This window comes from Stegastes partitus, unplaced genomic scaffold, assembly GCF_000690725.1.
Source record: "Stegastes partitus isolate 25-593 unplaced genomic scaffold, Stegastes_partitus-1.0.2 Scaffold541, whole genome shotgun sequence".
NCBI classification, from domain to species: Eukaryota; Metazoa; Chordata; class Actinopteri; family Pomacentridae; genus Stegastes; species Stegastes partitus.
In genome coordinates this window covers 74,113-92,009 of record NW_007578272.1, presented here as the reverse complement: position 1 = coordinate 92,009, position 17,897 = coordinate 74,113, and positions in this window count along the sequence as shown.

Genomic DNA, 17,897 nt, shown 5'->3' with positions numbered 1-17,897 from the left:
TTGCATCGTTTTGGCTTTTTGCTGAATTTAGTTCAGAACTGTGGGCAACATAAAGCATGTGTGAGGATGTGCACAGCTTTTTGTTAGTGCTAAGACAAGATATCCAGCATGTAAAGTTGTTTTTTGTTGTTCGCGCTTCGTCTTTTCTTCCAGCTGATGTTGGGGAGGTGAAACTCAATGCCTAATATGTTCTCAACCTGCAGGTTTATTAGTTGTAGTTCCATAACTGGTTATCATCCGTGGACACATCGAGGTTTTCCCAGTCTGTCATCAGCAGGTCTCACTATCTGTCATGTCTACCTGAAAATATATTGTTATCGAGGTGTGAAGGGGGGTTTTTCCAGCTGAACAGATGAAAGATCACAGACTAAATCACCGTAACAAAGGCAGATGATTGTTGCCAGTTAAAGGATTGAATTATAGGAATACTACAAGCAGCAATGAGTTTCTATTTTGTGTGATGGATGTGTTTTACCTGATAGTTTGGTCATGCAGATTATTCACAGCCTACATGTATGTTTCAGTGATACAAAGAGGGGAAGAAAAGGTGGAAGGTGGGCTGATAATCACAGTTTAGCCGATTGCACGCGTCGTTTCTGGAAGTTATTTAAAACTTAGTTGGATGCAGCTTCGTCATTTTTCTGTGAAACCTGTGATTCTTCCCATTAAGCTCATCCAAACCCACGGGATCCCCACATCAGTAGGTCTAATCATTACTTCACCAAAAGATGCCTTCTTTTTGCCTCCATCCTCCTCTTCAGTCGAGTTAGTTCCTCACACATCATACTGGAATAAGTTACTCTTATCATGGTCCAACGAGGTAATTGACTTTCCAAGTAATCAGCCTCACACATGTAAAAGAAAACTCAAAAAACTGGTGTGCAGCAGATGAAAATGAAGACGACTGGTGACACAAGTATGATCAGCTACTTCATGTGTTACAGTCACTGTGACTTTAAAACTATGTGGGGCATCGGCGTAAAGTTGGGGACAACACAGCTCGTCAAAATAATGTTTGCAACTTGGTCTTACCTTAATGAAAGTCTTGTAACTATAGGTTTATTAAAGTTGCGAAAACAGGCAAATTGCTTGTTAGAGTTTACACTGAACTCCCTCAATGGTTCTTCTCTAATGTCCCAAAAAAATAGCACAGGTGCATAAAGGTGTTACGCCCAGTCTAGGGGCGTCTGAACGCAACACGAATGCGCCATCCCTCTCCGGTCCCAAGCAGCCACACCACAGCAGTTTTACAGGACAAATGATGATTTATTTCTAATAAATGTGGGGTTAAAACAAAGGGAATGATTAACTTAAAATAAGAGTGAGCACTACCAAAAAAATAAGAACCAAAACGACGCTAAAGTAAGGAAGAACCAACTTGCCTATCAAAAACAAAGTATGGAAAATAAACACAAAGTCTGGCCTCCCTACCAAATATAAACATGAGAAAATGGTGTCACAAAAAAAGTAGCAGCTCAATGCAACAAAGAAAAACAAAGGCATTTGACGGCTTCATCACTTTCTTCATTTATCGTGTTAACTTTCAGGCGTTTACTAATGAGCATTGTGCACAAAGCTGAGTGCTTTTATTGATGTTAGTTCATCAAGTATTGGACATCTTTGGACTTTATGTGAATCCAGTTTTTAATACGCTCCAGGTATCTCCCTGGTCGTCTGGAGCCTTGCTGGGTTACGGCTTCCTATAAAGTAATTTAATAATAGCTGTAATTAGCATTCATTTACATAAGCATAATAAGCAGTCTGTTAAGGTTGAGGTTACATCTACACGTTTATGTTTTGATTTTAAAATGAGATGAGTGTTTTAGCACAGTATTAGAAATAATCTGAAACAAGCACGCTTGAAAACACACATGACCGAATGTAGAATGTATAACGGAGGCAATGGTCAGATCAGAGATTTTCCTAACGGCACAACAGCTGCGTGCATAGACATTAGGGTTAGAAATGCCAAATATTTGTTATCTATGTTGAATTAACTACTTGTAGTCAAGGCTGATGTCTTGGATTCTTTGAGTAAACAAATAAAAGTGGGACTATTTAGGGAACAACATATAGTAACAGTTGAATTCCAATTAAAATTCTGTGTCATAGTTTCCAAAAGTGTTGATTTTTGCCCATTCAGAATAAAACGTGAGAGTTTTCCAACTGAAACGAGCAGCGTTTCCAGAATCACCAGTTGTAGGGGCTCTAAAATACCGGAGAAGTGTAGAGCCAAGGCTTACAAGTAGCAGAAGTTATATCTTTAAAAATGGAAATACAGTTGTGACTCCATAGTCCAACACTAAATGTAACACCTTCTTTTGTGTTGGTTGGCAAGGCTGTCGGATTGTCAAGATGGAGGTCTAGATACAAGGAGGGCTTGATGCTTGAACGGCCACTTCCATCCCGGGGGGAGGAGCTCCGATGGGGTGGAAGTGGCCAGAACGCACAGGCAGAACTTGGCTGCTGATGCCAGTTTAGTTAGCGGTCACAGTTCTGTTTCCACCATCGGTGGCGGCGGGGGAGTGGCAGATACGCTCCACCGTTACCATCCGTGTTTACTTCCGTAAACACTGAGCACGCTCGCTGCGTGTGACGTCATCGTGTCCTCTTCTGCGCATGTGGGACACTTTTGGGTCGTATGAAGTTCACACAGCAGATCACATACAAGTCGCGTTTAATTGGAAATGTGAACGAACTCGCAAAAACACTGGATTTCACAAAGAAATCTGAATTGAGCATTAAGTCCTGCAGTCTGAACGTAGCCAATCTGTCGGATTGTTAAATCAGAGAATACACCGTTATTCTTATTTGTGGGTCGGATTATCAAGTCATGACTGTATATTACTTAGCATAAGAAGAGCCTGTCTCAAATACATATTATACACAAACCAGCACATGGAAGCACACTGCCTTTACTTCAGACAGAGCTGCAGCTCCCTCTGGTACAGCGAGTATATTCTACTGTGTTAGAGCCACATACGTCCAAATAGTCTCATACACGTTTTCTGGCCAGAAGCAAAACTGAGTTCGTAAAACAGACGGGGTGCTCTTACATGAATCCTAAACGCTTTAAATACCTCAAACAAAACCGACGAGAGAATACGTGTATGAACACACACACAAACAGAAAAAAAAAAACACCCTGACACATGTGCACACTCACACAGTCATGCTCCCTCAGCAAATCAGAAGTGACGCCTCCGCCTGTGCATGCCAGGAACATGCAGAGAGCGGCGGGAGAGCGAGAGAGGAGGACGGAGAGAGCGAGCTTATGTCTGTATGGGATGTGACATGCCCGCCAGTGCATGCCAAGATCATACAGTGCCCATTCCAAGCGCAAAAGCACATATACAAGAGAAATAGGATCCAAGCAGTAGGACGTCTAAGTGAGTGGGATACTGAATCTATTTTTTTTTTTCTCCTGCTTTTTATGTGTATGCGTTTCCTCTGAGACACACTCAGCGAAGCAGTGACAGGTGTAAGAGCGTGTTAAAGCACACGGAGCACGCTGACAAGCCCTCTTAAGGACAAAAACAACACATTCATTTGACAGAACAGAAGTCATTACTCTACAAGATAAAATAGAGGAACGGGGGGAGGAAATGGTTTGTAACCGAGTGCTGACGTGAATATTGCTGTCAGGTCGAGTACACAACAACTGTCTCATCCTTCAGGAAGGAAGAAAATGAACGTATACACGGTAAAGTAGGACGTCCTTGTTCACACAAGGAGTCGTGTCCATTTCATGTACGGTGTGAAGAACATTAACTGAAGTTTCGAGAATGAATAATTGGAGCTATTTGGTTGAAAAAAAAGGCATAAAGAGAGACTGTAATGTGTGTTTATTTATAATAATAAATGTTTAAACAGGGGCTGCAGGGTGGTGCAGTTGGTTAGCACCGTTGCCTCGCAGCAAGAAGGTCGCCGGTTCGCGTCCCGGTAGGGGCACCGGGATCCGTCTGTGTGGCGTTTGCATGTTCTCCCCATGCAGTGTGGGTTCTCTCCGGGTTCTCCAGCTTCCTCCCACACAGTCCACAAACAAGTTGAGGTTCATTGGTGATTCTAAATTATCCGTAGGTGTGAATGTGAGTGTGCTTGGTTGTCTGTCTCTAAGTGTAGCCCTGTGATAGACTGGTGACCTGTCCAGGTGTCCCCTGCCTTCACCCTGAGTCAGCTGGGATAGACTCCAGCCCCCCATGACCCTAGTGAGGATTAAGTGGTGTATAGATAATGGATGGATGTCGAAACAGTCTAAAATATTTGTCTGTGAAGATTCTCAGTCATCCAGGTCGTGGTTATTCTGGTAGGTTAATCATAGTAACTGGACTTGCTTGAGTTCCTTGAAGACGTTCCACCTCTCATCCAAGAGGCTTCATCAGGTCTAGCTGACTAGTTGGGAGTTCCAGATACTGATATCCTTAAGGAGCCATTAACACCTGAGTTTCGGTTTCAATTGGGGGTTTGTTGCTCCTCCCCCTCATTAACCTTAACGATATAAGTATCTGGAACTCCCAACTAGTCAGTCAGAACTGATGAAGCCTCTTGGATGAGAGGTGGAACGTCTTCAAGAAACTCAAGCAAGTCCAGTTGCTACGATTAACCTACGAGAAGGGTCTAAAATTTTGGAGCCCACAGGTTTAATTGTCACTGTCTGTGATTCAAAGCTTTCTTTAGCTGCTTCATAGATACACTGCAAAATATAATATTGGACCTCAAGTGTGTCAAAGTTACCTCAGCCGTGACCTAGACAGAAAAACACCCCACTGTCTGGCATCATCCTCTGTGGACCAATCATACGTGTTTAAACACAAAATGACTTGTTTATCCAAAAAGCAGACTGAGGCTGAATTATAAAGACGTCGCAGAAGCAATATATTTTTGTTTCTCTAACAGCAATCCTGCAAATTCTGTTTTGTCAGACAGCATTGTGAATTCCAACTGAAAATAACTGTCATCAAGTCAATTGCACAAGATATTACAGTTTCTACATCATAACAGACAGCCGTTTGTCATCCCAGGGAAAGCGTTTTGCAGGAAGCTTCATAAACACGACAGCCGAGTGGCTCCAAACCTCGTCACATACGGAAATAAATGTGTCACTATATACAAAGCAATGCAGATCATTAGCATCTCAGCAACTCAAAACCCTATTTTATGGGCATACATTTCTGCTGCTGGAAAATACACCGTGTCTCCACAGCACAGCTCTCTATATATAACTTAATGCAGGTAAAGTTGACTGAACATTTTGTTCTCTTCCAGCAGCACAGGTCCACACATTCACAACTGGGAGCTGCTCAGAACAGCTAAAATCTCCGTTCGCTGCCTCCACACCAGCAGTTCGCCGCTAACGATAGTGGCTAAGTGCTTTGCTCAAGGGTACTTTGATGGTAGATGCTGGAGACGGGGAGGCATATTATCCAAAATGATGCTATTGGAGCAGCCACCTTTGGGTCACAAACTTCTTTGAACTCTAAAAGTCTAATACTCAGCAAAACCATTCAGGGATTTCAGACTGCTAGGAGTGGCCACTGGCATTTTAAAGAAAAGTACGCAAGCTTGTGAAGACATGGTGTAAAGAGCCGCCACCATTACCATTAGCCTTTGAGCTGAATGTGGATTCTTCCAGTTTGCACCAAGGCACCAGCCAACGAGGCTCTTCTGAAACCACTTTGATTTAGGAAGTTACGTAAAGAATGAATTTAACCTCAAAAACACTGTCAGCAACATCTTTATGGAATATATTTGTATATATTTTAGGTTCTAATGACATCATTCAGCTTGGCTAGCCTGAGCTACATAAACAAGGATGAAGAAATAGTCTTTGTTATACATAATACAATAATTAAAAAAAACCAAAAAACTCACCAATAACGTATTGTAATACGGCATCAATCGCACCACTCCAGTTTATGTTGTCACTTTTTACAGCGCTTCCGAGAGGCGACCGAAACAGCCACCTGATTGGATAGCGTCAGCCACCCTGTGCAAGGCTGTGATTGGCTGGTTTTGTGGCACATTCATAACGCTGTGGCAGAGTTGAGCTTGAACAGATCATCAGTGTTGTGCCCAAGCGAGAAAGAAACCGCGAGCGAGCGTGAATGTGTAGCTGAGTGCACAGAATGGAGATCTGTGAGAGCGTAAATGACAAAACCGAGTGAAAGACAGCATGACAGTGTGTGTGTGTTGATAGTTGCAAACACAGCAGTAATAGTTTAGAGTGCAGAATAGATTTTTGTTTGCTCAGATTAAGTTTTTGTTCTCTCAAGATTTTCTTCTGTGCTCAAACCTTCCCATTACGCCCTCAGGATTGTGGCACAAATATAATTCCATACACCTTGACATGAGTAAACCATATAGTCCATTGGATGTTAGCCAGCAGGCTAGTTGGGTAATGCATGTACAGCGCTTAACAAATTTTCTTTCTAAATATAGTTTTGGGGCTTTTTGCCTTTATGTAGAGCAGTATAGATAGACAGCAAAGGGGGGAGAAGAATGAGGAGAGACCTGCAGCAAAGGGTTGTGAGCAGGAGTCTGTCAATGGTTGAGTTTTACGAAATGTACCTTTAACAAGGCGTATGCTGTGTTGCCTCGTGGCGACGTCATCAGCTAACACCTATGTTTGGTTTTAGAGTGATGCTGGATGCACGCGCACTGGTCAAGCATCTTCACTTCAGCCCTGTTTTCCTTTGCTAAAAAGAGAATAACAGTGATATTAAACCGGAGGTAACTGTTTTGTTCACGTATGAAGAGAAGGTAGCTGTACACCCGGGCTTGATCAGGTCGGAGTGTGTTTAATGAACGACGAGCAGTTCGTGAAACCCCAGCGTTGTGTGAGTTCTGTCTGCCGTTTTGTTCCACTCTCCACGGCCTCAATCGAGCTACGTGGACTCAAACCATCACAAGTCAAACCGCTGCATCGGGGAACTACAGCCCCTGTGCATGTGTCTCCTGCTGAACTAGGTGACCTATAGGGGGCGCCCATGCTCAACAAATGTATCAGTGCCGTTAAAATGACAAAACGTGAACATTTTAGAAATCTTTCACAAACTAGTTTAAAACTAAAAATGTTATTTATTTGGCAAATAATAAACTGAAACAACTACAAAGTCCTTTTCCACACAATAAAACTGACTTGAACTCACTGTGGGTTTGTTGTCACAGTGAAGTCAGACACTAAAACGGTGGCTGCTGCCTGCATCCAGCAATATAACCAGAGAGCCATTCCAATGGATCAACTGTTGTTTGTGAAGCAATATTTTAACTTATAGCTCCTTCGACAACAGTTTTTAAATGTTCTTTCAGTGTACAGAATAATAATTTAACAGGTAATTCAGAGGTGCTGGTCTTTCAGTTTTAACAACCACCTAAGCACAGCGGACATTTGCATATGAATAGCGACACGTTGCAAGTGGTGCTGTGTGCGGTGCATTTGTCATTTGGTGTTTCACGGGTTGTGGAAAAACGAACAAGAGATGCACATTATCTTGTGTGCTGTGGGACTGATGCAATTCTGAGAAGCAGCCTGGAATCCTTTTTGCAAAAAACAGCACAGAAGCGATGGCAGGTTTCTTGTGACTGCAGCGGGAAGCTGTCCAAACTGATAATTGCAGAGGTGGAAGATCTCTGCCACACAATCACATTGTTAAAGTGTTCATTCCCAACAATTAACCCACATCATCTGCCGCTGTTTCACGGTGTCTTGTTTTAAGGGATTCTCTGCTAATCTCTGCTCTTGTAACGGGAAGATTCTCCTGCAATAATGTGCAAATATTTCCTTTTCATTCCGGCAGAAGCCAAACTGAAGTGACTTTGCTGATGTGCGGATCCTCAGGTACGAGCGTGGCTGCATGCCAGCGCTTAAATAAAGGAGATAGAGGAACATTTTTAGTATTTGTCTGAGATGACTGAAATTGCTCTGTCAGCTGTTGACTACAGTGGGAGCGCACATAGATGGCTGTTCGCACACCTTCCTACGCATTCAGACACACACACACACACACAGACAACCGGCACACAGAGAAAAATACACAGTGTTCAGCGTCGAGCTAATCAGCTGTCTAATCGTCTGTCAGTTCTCATATTCATCATCAGGCTTTGGACATATGGCTCAGCTTTGATCAGGAGACTGTGTATTTTTGTACGAGTGTGTGGATTCTGACACCACAACTCAAGCACAGAGATTGCACAGAGGCAGAGGGTAGTTTAAAAAAAAAAGGTTTAACCCTTTCCTGCATGAAACTGAGTGAGAGATTTCATCAGTTATTACTCTCAAACAAGCCTTGAAGCAAATACAGTTGGATTTTTTTCTACAAGTCTAATATTTTGAGCGAGATACGCAGCTGCTCACGGCAGAGGAAACTGAATATCAGAGGTTTAAATGCAGTAAATAACTCATGAAACATCCTCTTTCATTGATGACATTAATTTTTTTTGTATTAAATTGTAGTTTTGAACTTGTGTGTTTCTATAGAACAATGGGTTTTAACAGATGTGACAGGCACCACCTTCATCACCATCTGCCATCTTGGATTATTGGTGCAGTTTTTGAGGGTAAAAAAATATTATCATAGATAATTATCATAGGGCTACAAGGTGGCTCGGTGGTTAGCACCATCGCCTCGTAGCTAGAAGGTCGCCGGTTCGCGTCCCAGTAAGGACACCCGGGATCTTTCTGCGAGGAGTTTGCATGTTCTCCCCGTGCAGTGTGGGTTCTCTCCGGGTTCTCCGGCTTCCCACACGGTCCAAAAACATGTTCAGGTTAATTGGTGATTGTAAATTGTCCGTAGGTGTGAATGTGAGTGTGCTTGGTTGTCTGTCTCTAAGTGTAGCCCTGTGATAGACTGGTGACCTGTCCAGGGTGCCTAGAGTCCAGTCCCCCATGACCCTAGTGAGGATTAAGCGGTGCATAGATAATGGATGGATGAATAACTATCATATGGCAATGCAGGAAAGGTTTTGGAGATCATCCACTGCTGGTTTGGGATAATTATTGCAAGCAATATCGTTTTAGTTGAGGTTTGAATGACTGCTCACCGTAGTGGACGCAAAACCACAGCAGGATGATACAGAAAACTTTAAGCTGCTCCACCACATTACCTAAAGCACAAACTGAGCAGGTTCATCCACAAGAAAGCTGAATGTTTTCCATTAAGACTTAAACCAACAATCCAACATGTCCACCAATTCAACTGGTAAAATATCTGCTGGCCATATCAGCAGGAGGACATCATTTGTCTACATCTGGGATGTCCAACTCTGGTCCTCGTGAGCTTCTGTCCTGCAGGTTTCAGATGTTTCCGTACTGCAACACATCTGATTCAAATGAATGTATCATTACCAGACCTGTGTAGAACTTGACACCAAGCTGTTGGAGATGCATTCATTTGAGTCAGGTGTGTTGCAGTACAGAAAAAACCTGCAGGACAGTAGCTCATGAGGACCAGAGCTGGAGATCTCTGGTCTGTATCTTAAGAAAACTGTATTTTTCAAAAATAAGTTGTTTTCATGATGTGAGCAACGCTGTGGATCAGGTTGGGTCAGACTCAACAATACTGACTCACATCTGGAAACAGGAAAAACAACGACAGAAAAGAAATGGACAGCTAAATGTTTTATTGACTCAAACATCCACATTGTCACTCTACAACGACATGGCTTGACTTCCTATTTGCTCCTATGGTGATGATTGATGTTCTTCTTTTTCTTGGGGGGACAGTTTCCAAAAATCAGTAATGTGAAGACAAAAAAAAACAAGACACACATTTCATTTTCTCTGTCTGACGCTGCCAGTTTGCTGATAATAGAGGTAATCAGAATAAACACTTAGGGATGACTTCTGATATTCAGGCACTTAATAATCTCTCGATGAACATCTTCTCTGGTCTGAATCCCTCCCAGTCTTTATACCCTGTAAGGTTGTGTACATGGCAGCAGTCCAGGATGTGACAAAGAGAATACAGAGGGTGCCAATCACACAGAAGAGCAGGAATCTGGAGGAAGAATTTGAATCTTATATTATTTATGTTATTCCAAATCACAGTGGGTTATATGAAAGTGGTGTTGTCACTGCCAGGATCGCTGAGAATCAACAGCTCCAGCGTTATAAACAAGAGCATCACATCACACAAACCCAGGATTCTGGTTTCATGTCGTTGCATCTCCAACCCGGCGCTGCTCTCTACAGTGTCTGCTCACGGCAACTACAGCATGATTAAAGGTTATGTGTTAATTGCAGATCTGCAACATGAACTGTGGTCTGCTGCGTGATAGCTTAATAAGCCACCCGTGAACACTGGCTTTGAACATAAATTACACATCATGGAAATCCCGATATAGAAATAATTCCCATGACGGTTCTACATGGCAAACGGTGCATATTGGACTTTCATTTAGCATCCAGAAAAAAGACTCCAAGGCCATATCCTTTTTCATATTTTTTACTAGATGCACAAGAAAACAGAAAACGTAGATTGTCTAGCCAGAGCTGAGAGCCGTCCAAAGGTGTTAACCTTCATGTTTGTGAATGTGAAGGATGGTTGGAAGTTGAAAGTGGAATCACACTGTTCAATAAACATTTGACAGCCTGAGGAGAAACACCAGAAGAGCTGTCAAGTGCATCCAAGGAGATGAAGTGGGAGCAACAGCCAGCATATGTTTCAAAGGTGGTAAGAACTTCTTCATCCTTTGCACTGAGATAAGCTAATGAAGTCCTTCAAGTCCTTAAGGACGCCTGCTGGCTGCCTTCCTCTGGAGGTTTTCACAGCGTGTTTGAGGAGATCCAAAAGAAGACCAACAACATGCTGGAAAGATTATTTATCTAATCCAGCGTGGGAACATCTCAGAATCCTCCAGAAGAAGCTGGAAGGTGTTACTCAGGAGAGGAACACGTGGACTTCTTTGCTTAACCTGCTGCCTCCACAGTGTGGCAGACAGTGAATGGATCTTGATTCTGCTGCACCAGTCAGATCTGTTGACAGTCATGGTCCGAAGTTGGAATCTGTTTTAGGAAGACTTCACTGCTATAGAAGGTAAGGATTGGATCGAGCAAACATATGAGTTACAAGACTGTATCTATGAAAATCAGAAGGTGAACCTGACCAAATCTGACCAACGACTCCATCACAGTAGTCTTCTTGTGTAGTCAAGCACTTCTACATAGCTTGTCATGCTCCCTGGAGTCCCCTAAAGAAACATGTCAAGCACCATTGGTGAAAAAAAAGGCAATGTTTCAACTTGAATTTCATTTTGGGGAAGAGGAAGAAGTCCCCTAGTGAGTAGAGCAGATGGAGAGGAGATCATTGGGTTGTTGTGGCCAGAAAACTGTGCATAATTGCCTTGCTGTGACTGGCACACAGCACATTGGAGCATTCATAAGCCATCGCACAGCAGTTCAGGTCATTTGCATTGAATATGTCTCTCAGGACGTTACAGTAGAGCTCTTCCTTGATAGTCTGACCCTGCGGCCATGTTTGAGAACAACAGGTATTCCTCTGTTGCACCTTTACCTTGATGTGCCTTGTTCCGTTTTGGGCACTGTGGAGTCTTCCACTGGGAAATCTGCTGTTTCTTCTCTTGAGCAGGTCAGATGAGCCCCTTATGAACCGTACTCACCTGAACTGCACCATCCAACTTCTATTTTTCTCTCAAACTGACATCCTATTGGCATGTTCACCGTTTGTACAGCGAGGATGAAGTCATTCATGTTGTTGAGAAGTATCTGGAGGCTCAAGATGTGACCTTCTGTAGGGATAACAAAACGTGAACATTGGTGCACTATAGCTAAAGGAGACTGTGTTTAAAGCACTGCAAGAACAGCCTTTCTCCTGAAACGTTTCTTTGTTAAAAGTTTTTGAAGGACCTTAGTACACCATTTGTGGAGAGTCATCTGCATTAATTCACATCTGTGCTGTATTCTCACATGAATAAATTCCTGAGGACAGGGGCACTAGCAGGAGAGCAGACGTCAAGCCCGGGCAGAATCAGCACCACAGACAGCGTCGCCTTCATTTACGACAACAACATACTGTGTGTGTGTGTGTGTGTGTGTGTGTGTGTGTGTGTCAAACATCTGCATTCGGACACATCTGTTTCTAAGTGCAGAGTGTAGTTTTTGTGTTAAACAGCTGTGAAACACCCTTTATTTTATCCAAGCTGGTCACTAGTGCTTGATATCACTGTCATTCCTGCCAGTCTCAACCACACACATGTGCGCGGCACACTTTTTCGTGTCATTAGTCGGTTGGCTTGGCACTCTAAACTGGAAACCCTCATTACAGAATGACAGAGCAACTAACCTCCAGCAGAGCCTGATTGGGGATCTGTGTCGGATGGATGCAGTGTGTGCGTCTGGCTGTATACGTCCATGAGCTGTGTGGGCACGCTGACCACTTTTCACAGGGCTCGGCGGCGGCGGCGGCGGTGGTGGTTCAGTGCTCTAAGTGCTCATTAGGTGCAAAGCAGTAACGTGTGCACGAGTGTTTCTGTGCATGTGAGAGGGAGCAAACCCATTTTGGAGAGCGCAATTTAAGTCTTTCAATTGCATGTTTACCCTTTAACCTCTGCTACTGCCTTACGTTCTGCTTCGTTTTCTGCATCTATCTGAACCTGTCTTCTCCCCTCCTCTTCCTCCTCCTCCTCCTCCTCCTCCTCTCTGCCATCCTCCGCCTCTAACCGTAAACCCCTCATCCCTCCCCCCCCTCAACGGTTTCTCAGTTCACTAATTGGACAACCATCTCTAGAAATCTAATTATAATGTTCTAAAATCTAGGAAGAGACAGGGAGACACAGCAGTGCCTATGCATGAATGTATGTGTGTGTGGTCGTACGATCTTTTGAGGCTGCTTAGAGACATATCTCAAAATCCCATTTCGGATTTTTCCATTTTCGGGACGACGGTGGCCACTTGCTGTTAATTAACAAACGTTGAAGCTCTTGCACGAGCTCTGGGCAGAGGATTTAAAGACAGAACTGGAACCAAATTGTTTCTCAAAACAAAAAATTCTCTCTGTCTTCATATCACCTGTCAAAGCTAATATAATATAAAGTGACGGGTTTACCGTTTGAAATTCTCTGATTTCCACACAGAAGTAAACAAAAGCGGGCTTCTCATTTCTAACGGATGGCTCTCTGTTTTGTCAGCTGAAACGATGACTGTCACTTCCAGAGTTTATCAATTGTAGCTTGTTATTGCGAAGTCCGTGGCTTGGATAGAAACTGCCTCCAGCTGACTTTTTAGATGCATCCAGCTGTAAAAAAAAACTCCATGTGAAATGTGCATTTTTATGGCTCATTACATGTTATCATGCTGAAAGACTGAGGCTGAGGCTACATGTCCCAGTCAAACATCCATAAGACATGAAAGTAAATTATTAAGGAGGAGCTTTGCTTTTGTAGTTCAGGCTTCTGCTAGTTAGCCGCAGATCTGTCATACAGTGTTATAGAGAAAAGACAGTCAGGAATGTAGTTGTTTGGAATCTAACACTGTTTGGAATCAGCCACAACATTGAAAACAATAATGTGTTGGTATGGAGGCGTCTGGAGGCGTCTGGAGGTGTCTGGCAGGATGCTGGCAGCAGATCCTTTGGGTCCGTTGGGTTGTTGGGTGAACTGGGTTCGTTCTGGCGCATCTCATTAAATCTTGATCAGATTGGAGTTCGTAAAGCCTTGACCTCTTTGTTGTGTTCGTTCCGATGGGCTGCTGTGGTAGAGCGGGTTGTCCTCCACTCGCAAGGATGGCGGTTTGATCCCCGGCCCCTCCACAGTCCAAGTGTCCTTGGGCAAGACACTGAACTCAAAGTTGCTCCCAATGACAGCTCTGTCGCCATTGGTGTATGAATATGTGTATGAATATGTGTGTGAATGAGAAACACAATGTAAAGCACTTTGGATAAAAGTGCAATATGTGCAGACCATTTACGATGTTCCTAAGTAGTTTTTAGGTTGAATTTTGTGCATTTTTCATGTCATTGTCATTGGGGGAGGAGGTTGTGCTTCGTTTGGAACAATGTTTCAGTGGGTGGTACATGTCATGATGAACGTTACCTTCTTCATCTGTCTGTGGTTTTAATCTTATGGCTGATCCATGTATAAAAAAACCACACACTTTGACCGGCAACACAAAAGTCATATTTAGCTTTGTTCTTCATATTTTCCACTAATACAAGACAACAAGCTTGGAAAATGACAACCTGCAGGCCAATGAATTTGGTTCAGGTAACACCAGGTCATAGAGAGCAAATCCAGTGCAGAGCAGGACGGAGATGGTACCATTAAAATAAACTCTGAGTGTCTCACAGTTTGCTTTAGCCATCCAAACCTGTCACCAAACATAATGTGTAGTTAGGCAATGATATGCTCTTTGAAATGGAAAGAAACTCTGTGCTGCTACTGTATTTTTAGTTAGGCTGCTAATGTTGCAGGTTAATCTTACCGACATTGGTTTTTAGAACAAAAATGGTACAAATGACAAAATATCAGCAACACTTACTGTAAAAAACTATGTAAAAACACCCCAAAACTTAGACATCATAAACAACAAGTGCATTCTTCTTTATCATCTTTGTCTCTTTCTGTGTTTTAACGTCAAACACCATCACATCAGATCGTTCCTTACTTTTGACCCTTTCTGTTTTCCGTTAACGCGTCTCACTGCAGCTAATTTTCCAAAACATTAATGATGTCGCAAACATCCGACTGTGCGAGTGAAGTCAAGCAGTGAACACAGTTGGACGCAGTTTTTGTATTTTTCAGCTGTTTCAGGTCATTTGGAAAATGTGGCTGTTGGGTTGGGATTTAAGTGATCGCTCCGTAGGTCATGTGGATGATGTTATTATTTGTAGTCACTGCTGTAGAGACTCAAACCCAAAAGGAGAGAGCAGACTAGCTTGTGGTTGGTTCTCATTTAAAAAAAAAAAAAAAAAATTAGAATAATTCACAAGTTTGACTTAATGTTCTTTTATAGTCATTTTATTTATTGAATTATTGTCATGTGATGCATTTAGAATGATTAAGGAGACGTACAAAATATATATTAGAATAATTCATGAGTTTGACTTAATGTTCTTTTTTAATTATTTTATTTATTGAATTATTGTCATGTGATGCATTTAGAATGATTAAGGAGACGTACAAACTACATAGCAGACGATGACGCTGCTTTTACATGGATTTACAACAAGCTAATTTGAAGTACAGCATCAGTTATCTACTTGAGGTAACTCAGGTTTTACTAAAGTCAGCAACACCCACAATAATGATTAGACGTCAGAGAGGTCAATAATCAATCAGTTACGTTGGCTGTTGTCTGTTTTCACACTTTAAGCAGTATGTTGACACCGTTTCACTTTTTTGCTGACTGATTAATGCCCCTCTCATGTCGGTGTACTAAATATGATGCTTCATTTTCATTTGTTTGATTTCATGCTGGCTGGTAGATAAGCAGCATATCTGTCCATTAAATAGAAGCCAGGCGATAGTTAGCTTAGCTTAGCATAAGGTAACAACTAGCAGCACATCTTAAACTCACTAACTGACTCAGTGTGTGTATTTCAGTCCATATAAAATGCATTAAAATTGTAAAAACAACAGCTGGGGTTCACAAAGACTGGATGTATATAATGTCATAAAAACTACCTGCACACTACAATGACAGTCAAAACAGGACCTCTGTGGGTGTCTGTGTGGTCCTGATGCTGGTAGTGGATATTTTGGGTCCTGTGGGTTGCAGGTTGGCTCCTCTGTGGTTTGGACTTGTTCTGGTGCATCCTGTGAGTGCTTGATCCAGTTGGGATTTGGGGCAGTTTTTGCACTGTTGCACTTTGTCCTACTTGTTGGAGGCTGCTGCCATGAGCTCGTGCTGCAACCATGTTTAGTTGGATGTTGCACGTCAAAGTAACTCCGTGATGAGATTATCGCTGTTACTCATTTTACACGTCAGCGGTTTGAAATGTTGTGGCTGATCAGATTGGAGCTACTGCTTGGAACACCAGATGCTGCTATCAACTCCTGGCTCCGAATTAATGGACACACATCAGAGTGGGAGAAATCTTCTAAACTCTCCGCAAGAAAGTCAGTAAACATGTTTCCCAAAATGGCAGACAGGAGACCGAATCCCGGCTCTCCACTGGGACTCAAAGAGTTAACCATTTCTGATAAACACAAGCAATCATCCCGTCTCTCCAAAGAATTTTAAATCTGCTCTCATCAATTTCTTCCATTAACTACACTGTCTTCCACTTGGCGCTGTGCAGTCCTATTAGATTTGTTGCTTGTGAGCTATGTTGTTTTTTGTTTTTTTCCCTTTTCCCTCCACCATGTGGATCTGCCACTGAATACTAGTTGACACTCTGCCTGCTGGCTTTTATCCACACTTCTGAGCTCTCCCTTGGACATTTTAACCAACAGCTGCTGATGAGATGTGGATTCCTTCCCCCAGATCTGTATAATTGGAGCCTTGAGAAGGAGAAAACATACTGAAGTGCGTCCCTGCTGGAGGACACAAAAGTTTCCGTGCTGTTCTTCCTCGAGTACGCTCTCCAGCGCTCACACCCAAAGCAACGGAATGAATAAATTACGACCGCTGACCAGGACTAACAATGACTTCGTTTCAGGAGTTTATTTCCAGGGAAAAACGTGTTCTCTCTGAACTGCAGGAGTTTACGCTGACTCGGGCGAACTGTGGCTCACAAATCAGGAGCAAAACAAAAGGACGGGGATGTATGTTTTAATATCGAAAACAAAGCGGTGCACGGTCGCGCCTGTTGAATCACGTCTCGGCCCCCTCGCACTGAAAACCGCCGCTTCTTCTCTGCAAGCCATTCCGCTCGCTCCGGGAGTTTGCTTCGATCATTTTTGCTTCCGTGTACATTCCCCCCTCAGGCAGAAGCAAATGGCGTGCCATGCCTACTATCAGGACAGATAATAAAAATGAAAACCAAACATCCCGACTCTGCAGCCCCTCATTCATGCCAAACGGAGGAATGAATTCCCCTCCCGACGCGGCAGAGAATACGAAATACAGACGAGCCCGGTTTGCTCAACCATTAAAGGTTCATTCCCATCATTCTCCACGGCCCTTCATGGCTGTTATTCAAGGCCAGGTGGCTCCAACATACTAATGCTGAAGGCAGACAGACATATCTACACTTCAGTTTGAAAGTAGACTCTAGACGCCGACTGAAAGTGCAATGACTCCATCATCACTACAGAATAGGTGTCTCTCAGGTACCTGCCAACGATTGTCAGCGAGCTCAACTGCTGAACACTCAACACTGAGGGCTGATTTTTTTGTGTGAAGCCACAGGTCTGCTCAGACTCCCCCAGAGGACCCGGAGCTCAATTGTCACGCCAACTGAGTCATTTCAATTTCTGAGGAAAACCTTCACCTGAAATGGGATGAGGACTTATCGCAGAGTTCTTCCTCAAAGTGAAAAGTCTGTTCTTATTTTCTCTGTTGTCTCAGAGTTGGTAGAAATACTCAAACACACTGTTTTAGCTACATTGCATCAGCTATTAAGCTATATTTCATCTTATTGGTGCCTGTTTACCTCAATGCCTGATGGCCACTGAGCTTGGTCATGTTACTGTCCTGGGTTTTTAGACAGTCAGTCTAAAAGATTTTGGGTGGATTTACTTGAAATTTTGCACAATCGTGGTGCACAGCGGCTGAACCCTAATGACGTTGGTGATGTAGTTATGGTTAAATGTTTCAGTAGTAGAACATCAAACCACCCTGTGTTAGCGCTGCATTTATCCAGACATTCATGGTTCACAGAGGGTGAGTCCTAAGAACTTCCATGACGTCCTCTGGTGCCACTAGTGGTTGAAATTTGTGGTTTTCAGACATTTGTGATAAGATAAGATGGGATAAGATAAGATAAGACCAGCAGCCCAGG